Raw genomic sequence first — 11,203 nt, 5'->3', positions numbered from 1 at the left:
ATGAGGTTCTGGAAGCCGGGGAGCTTTGAGGATGAGACGGCATCTGCCTGCTTCTGCATCGGGTCACTGTTGAAATGCCACCTCCTCAGCAAGGCCTTGCTGAAGGCCCAGTCTTCTCTATTGCCACGTGCTGTCGGCTTCTTCCAAGACACAGATCACCATTTGTAATTATACATTTCTTGAGTCATTTGCTGTCTAGAACAGAAGCTCTGTGAAAGGGCCAGGTGGGCTCATTCTGGGCTGTATCCCCAGATGCACCACCAGAGAGCACAGAAGATGTTGTTGTTCAGACCCGCAGTCGTGTCTGACTCTTTGTGACCCCATGGACTGCAGCAAGCCAGGTTTCTCTGTCCTTCACCAACTCCCGGAGCTTGCTCAAGCTCATGTCCATCGAGTCAGTGATGCCATCCAAATATTTCATCCTTTGTCGTCCCCTTCTCCTCCTGCCCTCAATCTTTCCCGGCATCAGTTTTCCAATGAGTCAGTTCTTTGCATCAGGTGGCCAAAGTATTGGAGCTTCAGCTTCAGCATCAGTCCTTCCAATTCCTTCCAAGGAATTAAGGACTGATTTCCTTCAGGACTGACTGGTCTGATCTCCTTGCAGTCTAAGGGACTCTCAAGTCTTCTCTAACACCGCAGTTCAAAAGCATCAATTCTCCGGCGCTCAGCTTTCTTTATAGTCCAACTCTCACATCCATACATGACTATTGGGAAAACCATAGCTTTGACTAGATGGACCTTTGTCAGCAAAGTGATGTCTCTGCTTTTCAATATGCTGTCTAGGTTGGTCATAACTTTTCTTCCAAGGAGCAGAGGATGATAGGCTTCGAAGAAAAGCCTGGGACTGCCGCAGGCAACAAATCTGACGCCAGGGAGAGGAAGAAGCAACGTTTTCCCAGCAGGTTGGCTGCGTGGACTGAGTCGGGTTCTGTGAAGCTGAGCCTGGCAGCAGAGCAGGGGAGACACGCTCTTAGGTGCGCTGCCCCTGTGAACTGGGCACGGCCACTCGGTGGACAGGACCAGAGACTCTTCAACCTCATAGATTCCGACATAGACGCATGTGTTTGGCTCCTGTGTGTGTTCATATGTGTGTGTGTGTGTGTGTGTGTGTGTGTGTGTGTGTGTGTGTGTGGTGAGAGAGAGGGGCCCGTTGATGGGAGGGGGCTGCTGGTTCTCATTCATTGGCGAGGCGGTGCCATCACCCATCACACAGGAAGGTGGGAGAGGCTGGGTGCACAGACTCGCGGGGGACACTCACCAGGATTGGAAAATCTAAGGAGAACAAGAGAGACAAATCTCCACTGCTGAGCTTCATCCTGAGACTCTTCTGGCTTTGCAACATGCTTCCAAGCTGGTGGGCTTCTCCCAATGCATAAGGGTGAGAAGAGAGGGGTGACTCACCAGATGCCGTCTTGCCTTTGGAAGGGGGCACTTAATGTCCCCTCAGTGGTTTTGCATTTGCTACCAGCAAAGCAGCCCCTCCCCGCCCCCTGCTGCCATGAAGCTGCCACAAGAAGTCCCTGAAGATGCTCTGAAAGCTGAAAGCTGTTCATTTTAAGTGAACCACCAGCGCCTCCAAGAAAGCCCGCCAGGGTGGAGGAGCCCTCCCACCCTTGCTCCCCGTTCTCTGTGTGTGATGTCAAAGTGGGTCCTGGGTCCGCCCCCCTAAAGTCCCGAGAGTGATGATGCACCAGGGAAAGGAGAAGAAGGGGGAGAGGAAATGGAGAAGTGGGGACAGCCAGGGTGTGCTGAATCCCCTCAGGCTGCGTCCCTTCCAGGTTTAGAATGCGACTTCCCCTGGGGGCAGCAGCCCCTCCTCTGTCTGGAATCCCGTGGATGCACACGACACTGCTTCGCCCAGCGGCCCTTCTCAGCCGCAGTGGGTCACAGCCACTTTTGTAGCTTGAAATGGCTAAAACCTCAGTGTGTTCCAAGGAGAATGCCAAGGAGCCCGGGTCTTAACCCAGTCCCCCTTGTCCTTCACTGGCCTCTCACACATCCACCTCTGCTTGAACCTCCCGTGCTAGCTTGCAGCCACCAGCTCTGAATCACAGGCCCCCCATGGCCTCACCCCTCTCCTCTCTCCCGCCCCTTCCACCGAAAATACAAACCTTCTGTGTTTAGTGCAGGCCCATCAGTGAGTGTAACAGGCAGACAGCAAACCATCTCTGTGGGTGGCTTCAGGGCTGTGTGGCTGCCAGAGCCCAGGGAGAGGGGCAGGCTGCTGTCTCTCTCTGTTCTGGAACATTCGCCGAGCGCCTACCCTCTGAGTCTGTCTTCTGGGTGGGCTTTGAGCATGCCATCTATTCCATTGGTTCCTCCCCGCAGTCCTGAGGGTGGGCTCTGCTACCCTCCCTGACCGATGAGCAAACGGAGGTGTTTGAGTTTTCTGATGCTGCCCTTCGTAAAGGGGCCAGCACCAGGATCTGAATGTGAATTTCAACCTTGGATCTAGAAAGTTCTCATTAGTGTCAGCGGGGTGCATAATCTAATAAGGGGACAGAAGCTTCTTAAGCAGGACTGATCTGGAGAAGGTCCCTGTCCGGACACCACCTGCAGGGCTTGGTCAGGTCTTGACCCGCCCATGTAACGCCTGACAGCTGGAGTGTGCTGGACCGGGATGAGGTGGATGCCCACCCTCAGGCTCAGGTGAGGTCCCCTTGCTTCTGCCTGGCCCAGATACCTCTATCTGGCAACTCCCCCATCCCTGTTTTACCTACCTTACTCACACTTACTCCTGCCAACATATTTCATCTCCTGTTCCTCTCCGCCAGGCGCCTTGCTGAGCACACAGGTGTTTCTGGACCCTTTTTCCAGTCTGGTTTTTCTTGCAAGCCGAGTCTAGATCTTTGGCACCAATGGCGGCTGCCTCAGGCCCCCTTGGAGGTGGCGAGGACCAAGTGCAGGTGTTCCCGCCTCAGGAAAGTGTCTGCTGGGCTACCAGAGGTCTGATGCTATCAAACTACCTCAGAGCCAAGGAATGTGCATCTCAACAGGCTCCCCGGTTGGCTGACGCTGGTGGTCTCTGCACTCCCTCAGAGAAGCTCTGAATAACAGCAACCCAAGCTTTCCAAAGGCTTAACACTGGAGAAGAGAAGATACTTTGAAAAAGGAGGTGGAACAAATCACTTAGAGACATGGTGGAGGTGGCTGGAGTAACAGGTATGCTTGGAATTAACTCATGCAGAGCTCCAATGGGTCATTTTAGCTACTCATCTCCTTTGGATCCCATCACAGCCCTTTAAAGATAAACGTGATTAGCACTTTTCACGAAGGAAGGAAGTTGAGGTTCTGGGAGGCTTAGAAACATACCCCAGGCTTCACAAGCTGTCTGTAAAGACCCAGACTTTGTTCACAGGCTGTCTGTAAAGACCCAGACTTTGAAGCCATGTCCGGCTGACTCTTAAAGACTTCTTTGCAAATATCGTCCCGCCAAAGACTGAGCTGCTACCAGGTAACTTCATCCAGGGCAAGGCACTGAGTCAGTGTTCAAAGCACATCTGGTAAATGAGTGAAGAATGAATGAGCAAGTGAGAGAATAAAATGGCTTCAGGATTATGGAAGGGAGCCCAAGAGGTTCCCTTTATGACCTCAACACCCAAGCTTCTCCTCCCATAGTTTCTGTAATCTGAAAAGTGACCCGGCTAAGTTTGCCCAGTTGATAAGGCTGTGCAACTCACCTGCACCTTTTATCTGCAACCCAAATAAAAACAGGAAGCAGGGGGCTGAGATAAAGGCAGAGGAAGGCAATGCCTGGAATCCTCATAAGCCTGGAATGAGCCATTTAGTTTCATGTCCCAAATATCTACTGAGCACCTCCCAAGTGCCAAGCTATGTGCACGGTCCTGAGGATGGAGCAGGAAACCAGACAGTCCCTGCCCTTGTGTGGCTTGAAATCTACTGAGAATCTTGTCTTAAGGAGGTCGTTGCAAATGAGATGAACATATAGAAAGGGAGAAGAATGAAGCCAGGCAGTTGCCGCCACCCTCCTGGAGACTTGGCTTTAAGTTGAGACCTCAGAAGTGAGAAGGAAGGAGCCAGGAGTCAGTGAAGGGATCCCTTCATGTTGCAACCACCTTAGGGCAAAAGGTGCTTGTTCTGGGTTTTCCTGTTCCTGGTCAGGCTGCCTTTCCACAAGCCACTGTCCATTTTCTGTGCCCGCTCCCCAGCCCTTCCTGGGCTCTGCCTGCAGGAGACATGGCCCAACTCTGCCTTCCCCTCCCCGGTCAGCTGGAGTGTGTTGAAGCCAGCTGCTGCTGCTGCTAAGTTGCATCAGTTGTGTCCGACTCTGTTCGACCCCATAGACGGCAGCCCGCCAGGCTCCTCTGTCCCCAGGATTCTCCAGGCAAGAACCCTGGGGTGGGTTGCCATTTCCTTCTCCAGTGCATAAAAGTGAAAAATGAAAGCGAAGTCACTCAGGCATGTCTGACTCTTCCTGACACCATGGACTGCAGCCTACCTGGCTCCTCCGTCCATGGGATTTTCCAGGCAAGAGTACTGGAGTGGGTTGCCATTGCCTTCTCTGTACCAGCCAGCTAGTGGGGTTTAAATTTTGGGGATTTTGCAATCTGTATAGAAAAAAGTCATACTAAAATTTAAGTTATATGTACAATTTAATATATTATAGTCAAAGGTAGTGGACACTCAGAGCTCATTGTATGTACTAGGTCATTCAGTCAAGTATGACTCTTCATGACCCCATGGACAGTAACCTGCTGGGCTCCTCTTTCCATGGAATTTTCTAGGCAAGAATACTGGAGTGGTTGCCACTTCCTAGTCCAGGGGAACTTCCCTGCCCAGGGATCAAACCCCGATCTCCTGTGTCTCTTGCATTGGCAGGTAGATTTGTTACCACTGCACCACCTGGGAAGCCCCAAATCTCATTCCTCCCTAGTCATTTTACATTTTGCTAATATTCATGCTCTTGGAGGTATTTACACCAATCCTATTAGCATAATAGAAACACACCTTATCATCAGTACTGGGTACCTCCTACCACCTTCGTGTTTAGTGATGTCACCTTGGTCACCTCAAAGGGCCATGATAGGTATATTTACACCACAGAAATGTGTGAATTACTGTTCTGTTTTTTGTTTCAGTTTAAGAAAGTGATGGTAAAGAATCTGTCTGCAATGTGGGAGAACTGGGTTCGATCCCTGGGTTGGGAAGATCCCCTGGAGAAGGGAATGTCTACCCACTCCAGTATTCACGCCTGGAGAATTCCATGGACGGAGGAGCCTGGCAATCAACAGTCCATGGGGTCATAAAGAGTTGGACATGACTGAACGATGAACAGTTTCATAAATAAATAATAAGAAAGTGATGGAGGGCTTCCCTGGTGGCTCAGAGGTTAAAGCATCTGCCTGCAATGCAGGAGACCCAGGTTCAATCCCTGGGTTGGGAAGATCCCCTGGAGAAGGAAATGGCAACCCACTCCAATATTCAAAAAAAAAAAAAAAAAAAGAAAGTGATGGAGAACATGTTAATAATACAGTTAAACATAAGTATGTGTCATATATAGCCACTGCATTGTAAGTAGCTCCCCCCAAACTGAGGAACTGTTCTCTGTATACCGCTATTATCTGATTCAGCAAAGAAGTCACACATCATTGACAAATGGGTGAATTTTCAACACAGATCTTCATTGTTTCATCTTTTTTTATTATAAAAATACCAACTAACATGTGTTAGTTGTATACTCATTAGAAGTGTACCCATCCATCAGTGATGTGACTCATATTGCTGATTCAAATTGTGTTCAAGCATTTATTTGTATTTTGATTTTGTGACCCTATTGAATTACAAATTGGAAAACATAGTGGAGTTTGTAAGAAATAGGAAGTCAAATGGAAGTTATAGATATATGGAGTTTACAGTTAAGATTATTTGGATATTTTATTATTTGTACATCATATGCTGTAATCCTTTATATCAGTTCAAGTTATAATAACCTGATGTATGTACATATGCATTCATTTTTGAAGAGCTGGGTTGTGTTTAGCCTTGTTTTTTCTTCTGTATCCTGCAGTGTTTGGACAATTCTACCCATTTATCTTACTCAATTAGGCAGTTCTCAATTCCTCCACAACACTTCCCTTCAGGGAATCACAAAAGAGTTGCATTTTATTTATTTATTATTTATTAATTTTATTTTTGTCTATGCTAGGTCTTCATTGCTTGTGGGCCTTTCTCTAGTTGCGGCCAGTGGGGGCTACTCTCTAGTTGCGTCGCGTGGGACTCTCGGTGCGGTGGCTTCTCTTGTTGCAGAGCATGGCCTAGTCTAGGGTGTACGGGCTTCCGTGGTTTCAGCACAAGGGCTTAATCACTCTGCGGCATGTGGGGTCCTCCCAGACCAGGAATCGAACCCCTGTCTCCTGCATTAGCAGACAGATTCTTTACCACTGAGCCACCAGAGAGGCCCTATTTATTTATTTTTAAAGTGTTTTTTTATTAAAAACATTTTATTGGCGTATATAGTTGCTTTACACTGTGGTGTTGGTTCCTACTATACGGCAAAGTGAATCAGTTATACGTATACATATATTTTTGGATTTCCTTCCCATTTATGTCACCAAAGAACGTTGAGTAGAGCTCTCTGTGCTATACTGCAGATTTTTACTAGCTGCCTGTTTTATACACAGTGGTGTGTATACATCAATCCCAGTCTCCCAATTCATCCCACCCCCTGTCTCCCCCTGTGGTGTCCATCCATCTGTTCTCTACATCTGTATCTCTATCTCTGCTTTGCAAATAGGAGTTCATCCGTGTCATTTTTCTACAAGTTTCAATTTAAAGGCAAGCTTTCCTCCCCTTCTAGACATAAACATTTAAAAAGAAAAAAACAGAAAAAAGAAAATGTAAAGAAAACCTTCTGGAGAAGCCCCGTCTTATGAGGCCTCTGAGAAAACCTGAGGAAGCCTGGACACAGGTTTCCCATGGCCATTCCTTGTCACCGACCCTGAGAGATACTGGCTGCAAGTCTGGAGTGCTGGGACTGCAACCCTGACCCGAGGCCTGGACCGCCACACTCCCCATCTTGTTACAGGTTTTTTTTTTTAAATCAGGAAAGTCGGAGGCCGCCATTCTTCACAGGCTTTTCCCATTGTGGTGTTAGAGTCTATAATTAGGTCTCTGTTAGAAATCGCCGCCACTGCCCTAATTCTTATGTGGGTCAGGAGTCCACAGTGGCCGAGGTGTGGCTTTTTAGCTGTGACTTCAGTGACTCAGGTAAGCAGGGGACTCTGTGTTACAACAGCAGCTAAGCGCGTGGCACCCAGCTAAGACGTTTAATGTGTCCCCACTTAGTCGTCACTGAAACCCCACACAGTGAAGGCTGCTATTATCCTCCACAAACAGATGAGGCCAGTGGGGCTCAGAGAGGTCACACAGCTTGCTGGGCGCCTGCAGCTGGTGAGTGGGGCCTCAGCAGACAGACTCTGCTCGCTCTCGCTCTGGGCTGACTACTGCCCAGATAGCCGCACCTTCCACCTGGCCTGTCACCCCTCCCAGTGTGGCCCAAAGCATGCCTCCATAGGGATGAGGCCAATGGGACGACTGCTTGAAAGGAATCATCACCCTGCCCGGTACTGGAAAACATGAGTGAAACACGAGCAAATGAAAGCAAGTAAATCAACTCTGACTTTGCTTTTCTGTTTATAAAATAGGTTATTAAGAAACCTAAATGAGCGATCTGTGAAAGGTGCCTGGCACACACAGGGCAGGCGGGTCAACTCTATCACGAGACGACAGATGTAAACCACCCAGAAGGGAGCCTGACATATACGTGTGTGTGTGCGCGCACATGTGCTCGGTCATGCCTGACTCTTCCTGACCCCATGAACTGTAGCCCACCAGGCTCCTCTGTCCGTGGAGTTTCCCAGGCAAGAATACTGGAGTGGGTTGCCATGTCCTCCTCCAGGGGACCTTCCCAACCCAGGGATCAAATCTGCATCTCTTTCATCTTCTGCATTGGCAGGAGGATTCTTTACCACTGCACCACCTGAAGCCCTTGTTTTAGTCACTAAGTCATGTCTGACTCTTTGCGACTCCATGGATTATAGCCTGCCAGGCTCCTCTGTCCATGGGATTCTCCAGGCAAGAATACTGGAGTGGGTTGCCATTTTCTTCTCTAGGGGATCTTCCTGACTCAGGACTTGAACCAGGACTTGAATGCAGGGTCTCCTGCATTGCAGGTGGATTCCTTACTGACTGAGCTATGATGGAAGCCCCAAAGACATGAACATATACATATACAAGTATACATATATATGTATATGACATATACATATATATATAAAATAAATATAATCTTATTTCTTGAACATACTGTATATGTATATGTTATATGTATATGTCAGGATTTCCTATACATGTTTATGTATATGTCATATACATATTTACATGTATATATGTGTGTGTCATGCATATACATATATACATGTATATATGTTTGTTATGCATATATATGTATACACACATGTATAGACATATACATATACATGTATAGGAAACCCTGACATATACATATACAGTATGTTCAATAAATAATATTACTTACCATGACTAACATTTTCTGTCTTTTTTTTAGAGTGTGGTAAGCCTCCTGCTTCTAGAATATCCATCTGTAGTTGCAATCCATGATACCCTGGCATCTAAGAAGGAGTTTAGGATCTTGCCTACCATCTTTAGCTATTACTTTATGGGGAGAGGATATATGCTCTGAACTCCAAGCAAATGACTTTCACATTGTTTGAAAACAGAGCCCTTTTGTAGCTATGGGTGGGCTACTCACGGTTTTTAACCATTTTTTTTTAAAGCTATAGCAATTTTTGTTCAAATAACATCTTGCTTGCTGGGCCACAGTATAAAACAGATTCTACAATCAACAAGCACAGTTGAGATGTGGGCTATGGAGGTGGCCTACAGCCAGCCCCCATATCAAGTTCTGCCAAACGCAGTATAAACCCCTGGCTTATACTATTGTCAGTATGGATTTCTGAAGACCAGCTAGATTATCGGGTTGATTGAGAATGGTTTTGTGTCCTCCACATGGGACTGTTTAGGACACACGAGATACCTTTGGTTGAAGGCTTCTGTGTTATTTTAAGTGTGCCTCTGTTTAAGAAGAAGCAATCATTTCATGGTGATGGAGGTTAATGGGGTATTCCACTGAACCCCGAGATAGTACTCTTATTGCTTTACATGGATCAAACAAAGCAGATCAAAGTCAAGATTTTCTGAATTCTCTTATAGGATGAAATTCCTCCAGGCAAAACTTTGAGGTTTTCACAGCCCTGAAAACTAGCCTTGACTTTCTTCTGGCAACAAAAAAAGATCCTTTTATTTGTGCCAAGCAGGAATATATTTCTTCTCTGAAACTATATTATAGATTACATGTCATTTCCTACTTTCCTTTTCTTTCTCATAGTAATTATCTTCCTGTAAGACAATGTCTGCACGACATACAGTAGGCATGTTTAGGCAGATAAGCATGGCAAACCAGTCCAGCTGGGAGCAGCCTTTTTTTCTGTAACCATCCTAAATCCTGGGACCCACGTGGGCAGCATTACATTCAAAGAGCCATAGTCTTGCAGCCAAAAAAGTAATTAAAAAAGGAATCCCAAACCTTACCTGGGCTTTTCAAAACTGCAAAGGGGATCCAAATTTAGAGTCAACAATAATTTCTTCTCCGGGCATGTTTTTCACCAGCACCCACCCATCCATCCTGTAGGGTTTCTGGAGCACCTCCCTCTCCACTGGTCTCCTAAGCCTTTCTCCACATGAGCCCTGCAGTGGGATGGATTATCTTGGGTGAGCAGGAGAGAGGTAGTGGGTAGGGAAAATCTGGACACTTCTTCTCCCTGTTAATAACTTAGGATGGAGGTTTGCTGAGTTGCATCCTTGTTACTGTCAGATTTTGTGCATAGTACAAATAGGACTACAAGGAGATCAAACCAATCAATCCTAAAGGAAATCAACCCTGAATATTCCGTGGAAGGACTAATGCTGAAGCTGAAGCTTTGCCACTTGATGTGAAGAGCTGGCTCATTGGAAAAGATCCTGATGCTGGGAAAGATTGAAGGCAAAAGGAGAAGGGGCTGGCAGAGGATCCAATGGTTAGATAGTATCACTGACTCAATCGACATGAATTTGAACAAACTCTGGGAGATAGTGGAGGACAGGGAAGCTTGGCATGCTGCAGGCCATGGGGTCGCAGAGTCAGACACAACTTGACCACTGAACAAAACAAAAGTGATTACTCCACCTGAAGTACTATGGTACCTGAGCCAGAATAATATTTAGTTCTGTTACTTTATAAGTTTCTAGTATCCCACCAGGCAAAGAAAATCTGACCCCTGTATTAATAACAGAATTGTTATGGTCTTTCTCATAGCATAAACAAAAGACTCTATGTATACTTTGAAACCATGAACACATGGTTCGTGTATTATAATTACAGTTAAATAAAATAGAGAAATCTATTACTCTGAAAATTCAGGGAAAGGCAGATGCTTGACAGTAAAATTAGAAGTCCCTCCCTTGGCTCTGGTGGTGAGAAATTAGCAAAATTGTGGGAAATTGACAATGACTGGAGTAAAAAATATCTGCAGAATTTGTTAAAGACAGGCCCCTAAAACTCAGAAAAGTTTTCAGAAAATAACTGAAGAGAAGGCCTCTATGAACAGCTCCCAGAGCACACCGTTAATTCTTGGCAATCATGCTCTTTACTCTAAAATGAGATTTTATATGTGGCAGCACAGGAGAGCCACAAGAATGGGTGAAATAGCCCCTAACTCCAAGAAGCTCCCTCTCTGGAGCAGTTCACAGCCTCAATGCAGAAAGGTGCTGGCCAGATGCAGTGTTGGAAGCAGTCTGGAAGGTTACCAGTTTAGAAGCTTGCACGGTGAAAGCACAGATCCAGGGGACCAAGTCTCCCTGTGGGGAGTGAGGGTCTGGGAATGCCACACGAAGCGAAGAGGGCCGTGAAGGGAGGGTGTTCCAGGCTGAAACAGCGGGCACCAGGCTCAAAGGTATGTGCATGGTGGAGTCAGGAAACAGTACCTCAGTGCGGCTGGAATATGGAAAGCAGGGAAACAAGCCTGTGGATGGAAATGAGAATTTACCAGGTGTCTCTGGGGGACACGAGCAGAGTAATCTGGGTCAAAGAAAAGGTTAAAGTTAAGAGAACAGGAACACTAACACT

At 46.8% G+C, this 11,203-nt stretch overlaps 1 non-coding gene across 1 annotated transcript; it reads left to right on the top strand.

Moving 5' to 3' along the window:
* Positions 1-5,332: 5,332 nt before the first annotated feature.
* TRNAC-GCA lies at positions 5,333-5,404 on the top strand. Its single transcript has one exon. It is a non-coding gene; the product is annotated as a tRNA-Cys (tRNA).
* Positions 5,405-11,203: the final 5,799 nt, after the last annotated feature.

The sequence above is a fragment of the Cervus canadensis genome, chromosome 8, assembly GCF_019320065.1.
Source record: "Cervus canadensis isolate Bull #8, Minnesota chromosome 8, ASM1932006v1, whole genome shotgun sequence".
In the NCBI taxonomy this organism is placed as follows: Eukaryota; Metazoa; Chordata; class Mammalia; order Artiodactyla; family Cervidae; genus Cervus; species Cervus canadensis.
This window is presented reverse-complemented; position numbering and strand designations above follow the sequence as displayed.